This window comes from Cyprinodon variegatus, unplaced genomic scaffold (genome assembly GCF_000732505.1).
Source record: "Cyprinodon variegatus isolate N-32 unplaced genomic scaffold, C_variegatus-1.0 Scaffold940, whole genome shotgun sequence".
Taxonomy (NCBI): domain Eukaryota; kingdom Metazoa; phylum Chordata; class Actinopteri; order Cyprinodontiformes; family Cyprinodontidae; genus Cyprinodon; species Cyprinodon variegatus.
The window spans coordinates 156,082-160,185 of NW_015151393.1; the positions used below are offsets into that span (position 1 = coordinate 156,082).

General features: G+C 38.3%; 1 pseudogene; it reads left to right on the plus strand.

Annotated features, from left to right (window-relative positions):
* LOC107100160 overlaps positions 1–3,619 on the plus strand; it is a 34,285-nt pseudogene extending 30,666 nt beyond the window's left edge.
* The last annotated feature ends 485 nt before the right edge of the window (positions 3,620–4,104 follow it).

Sequence of the window (4,104 nt, forward strand, 5' to 3'; positions counted from 1 at the left end):
TCAGGAAGCATTTTTGTTGTTAAGGCTGAAAATAATGTCCAAATCATGTTCAAAAGGCAATATGGCACCCCCCAATATTAAATAGTAACATCTAGCCAGTTAAAAGAGATAATAAATATTTTATAACCGTACTTCCACAATTTTTCATATGGATTTAGTGAATATTGAACTCTAGAAGTGACAGCAAGCCGCAGTATCACTGATTATTGATCCCATCAAAATGCCACACAAAGGGCACTAAGAAGAATGACAGTTTATTGCCAAATGTATTTGCTCCCCAATCCAAATTATTGGAATAAGGTGGTCCAATCACTTCTATGGCCGCAGGTATTTAAAATCGAGATCCTAAGCAGGCAGACTGTTGTTAAAACATTTGGTTAAAAATGGGTTGCTCTCAAGAGCTCACTGAATACAACCATGGAACTGTGATCGGATGAACAACTAAATATTCTGCAGTTAAATGTCAGCCGTATATTTAGAAAATGGAAGGGTTTGGGAAAAACAGCAACTCATTCACAAAGTGTTAGGCTGTGTAAATAATGCGAAGATGTCTGCATCTTTCTGCATAGGGAATCACTTGGTCGGTATATTAGTGCAAGAATAGTATGCAGAGAGCTTTGTGGAATGTTGTATAAAAGAACACAATGCAAAGCGTTGTTAAAGTGGTGTAACTCACGCCACCATTATACTCAAGAAAAGTGGAGACACATTCTCTGGAGGGACGAACTCCTCCATCTTGAAAGCTGGTGGATAAGTCTGGGTTTGGCAATTGTCACTAGAGCGATGTTTGTCTGACTACTGTACATCATGCATAGTTTAAAGTTTGGTGAAGGGGGACTGATGGTGTGGGGTTGCTTTTCAGGAGGTGGTTTTGGCACTGTTTGTCCCAGTGAATTGAACTCTGAATGCTCCAACATACTAAGGCGTTTTGGACAATTCCATGCTCCCAATATTGTGGATACAGTTTGGAGCTGGTCCCTTCCTCCTCCAGCATGAGTGTTCACCAGTGCACAAAGTGAGGCCCATAAAGACTTGGGTGACAGAATCTGGTGTGGATGGACTACTACTGTAGAATGCTACAAATTGTCCTGAGTTATTTGTGTTGTTATGCAGCTGAAATCATTCTGACTGATTCTGTCTAATCCATGCCATCTCAAGGAAGATGAGAAGAGACAATTCAATCAGACCCAGAAATTAGGACCTTTTAACCTGTGATCCCTGAAAGGGGAAGCAACTTCACGCTCTCAGTTGAAATTTTGGAAGGTTAAGTTAGGGCTGAAACATTAGTTTCATCTGTTATTTTTTTAATTCTAAATTTAAAAGCAACATCAACAAAACTGCGATAAAGAAAAATTGCCTCAGTGACTCTGCTGCAATGATACTAATTAAAATGCAATATTGTTTAATGACTGCCTCCCTGCAACACTAATTTTGGATCAGTCTGCTGATCACCCCAGCCATGTGCCTAACAAAATACCACAAAATACCTTGCACGGTACGACAAAAAAAAAAATGCCACCGTTTTTGACAATTGTCAGTATGACATCTGTTTTACTGTATTGTATTATAACTCTAAATTGAAACAAAATTGTGTTTCTCTATTTGAATTCATTGATATAAATAAAAGATCAATTTTATAATAATTTTTGTCTTATTCACTTCCTTGTGGCTATATTTGTTGTAAAATTATACTACCGGTATTACTAAAGAAAAATTACTTAATGGTTAAACATAAAATCCTAATGGATTACAGTTCACCAGATCATACAGTCAAATTGATACAAAGTTTTCTATTTAAGGAAAACCAGTTGATTGCATTGACTCAAATACAATCCCTCACGCTAAGCATGCTTGTGGTGACAGTGGAGAGGAAAAACTCCCTTTTAACAGGAAGAAACCTCCAGCAGAACCAGGCTCAGTGTGAGCGTCCATCTGCTGAGACCAAGTCATGCCTCCACCTGTACCGACCTTGTTACTGCAAAGTGAGCAGCTCTCTTCCTTACCGAACCATTGACGGAGGATTTGTGGACAGGGTAGGGTGTCATAGGTGGCTCTGATAAAAAAGCTGAGCCCAGCTTGGGGAATTTTCCACAGATCCGACCATGACATGGGCCTGACAGAGGACCATGACATGTCGGTACCCGCTCATCCAGAAGGAGCAAATGCTGCATGTTTATGACTCCACGCAACCCGCTGCTTTTCTAATGACAGAATGAATTTTAAACAATCTGAATAACAAACTTAACCTAACTCTGTTCTTGATAACTAGAATCAGATTATTGTATACAATTTACTTTGAATCTTTTTTTCCTACAGGTATTTGTAAACATGCATTTTTTATTTCATTACAGAGGCAGATTTCCTAAGCTTTTGGACAACTCCTATAGAACTCTGCCTCTCCAAATTGAGTCATATTGATCTCTGGGTCTCCATGTTTGAGCCCATTCTTGCACAAATAGTTCCACATTGTAGATTAAGACCAGCATATGTTTTCTTTTTTTTTTCTTTTCTCGATAATCAGACTATAGAGCTTGTGGAGGTGTTGAGCAGGATATTTTTTCAGCAGCTCTACAGGTATTGGTCGACATCAAGCTGTGAGTTACTGCTTAATAGAAGTCTGTCTTAGGCTGGGATTGTTAAAGGAACAGTTTACCTTGGGAGCTGCAAGACACACATAGATAGACACATGTCCTCAAGGTTACAGTTAAATTTCTTTAAATTTAAATTTTGTTTATAAAAACCACTGCATGATGACTGAGAATGTGTTCTTCATTTGCAGGTTTGTCCTGAGAACATGAGGCTCATAATTTTCATCTTTCTCTTCATCTTCTTCAAAGTAACAGCTAGTAAATGCTCTTTGGTTGTCTGTATCAAATCCCCAAAAGCAGGTTTTCCATAATTTTTTTTTTTAATGAAATCTTTGTCTCTTAGGGGATCTGCTTGTAAAGACCATGGTTTTCCGTGAGCAGACCAGTTCTAGTTATGTGGAGATAGTGCCCTCTAAGCCATTCAACCTGAAAGCCTTTCAGCTGTGCAGGAAAGTGGCCGCAGAGCTCAGGGGAAATATGCAGAAAATTATCCTCTTTGGGGGATCAAACTTAAAATGCAGATGAGATAAACATGTGGCGAGAATCTAATGGAAGGTGAAATGCGTTAAGTGTAAAAACTTCATAAATGTAAGGTAATTAATTAAAATCTAAATCTACAAAACTGTCTACCTAGCATGTCCTTGTACCTGGATGGATAGAGAGTTAACTTCTATGTCCCTGAGCTCTGGTTGCAGCAGACTCACCTGTGCTTCACCTGGGATTCAGCCACAGGTGCAACACCTGTCTTCGTTAATGGAGGGAGAAGTTTGATCAAAATACTCAAGAAGGGTCACAGGATCCGCCCAGGAGGTAGAGCTATCCTGGACCAGAAACCAAACTGTTTTCTTGGTACATTTAATTCACAGCAGAGTTTTGTTGGGGACATTTTAGATTTTAACATGTGAGACAATATCAGTTCAGACTATGAAATCACAGGCAAAATGGAGAGAGGAACTGTGCTTGATTTGGTTTTTGCAGATCTTAAAGTACACAGAGGTGTGGTGGTGATCTTTGAGGATATTGATTTCTAAAGATAGGAAAGCTTCTCAGCGTACTGTTGTACTCTACAGTACTCTACTGCTTTCCTTCTTTCAGCAACTAAAATTATAAACAATTGCTCTTTGAAATTGTATTAAACATTGACTTTTAAACATTAAGATCTTTAGTATTGACCTAGTAAAGGAGAATAAAGAGTGGAAAAGCTCTTTACTCCGTCTTAGATTCATTAGTGTCATTTCTTTTCTCACATTTCAGATCATATATAACTTCTAACACAAATATGTTCTAGGTCAGAGGTCACCCTCTGCGTCTTCAGAAAAGAGCACAACTCAGCACTGGGCTAAGTTTGACGTTTGTCTTATTCTGTTACACTTCTTTTTATTCATTTGCATTTATAGAGAATTTCAAAATGACAATATCTAAGAGAAAAATAGAAATTAAAAGAAACAACAAAAATATGTTTGTGATGCATGAAGTTTAGATGAATGCTGACTCGTCCAGGTCGTAGGTCAGTTTG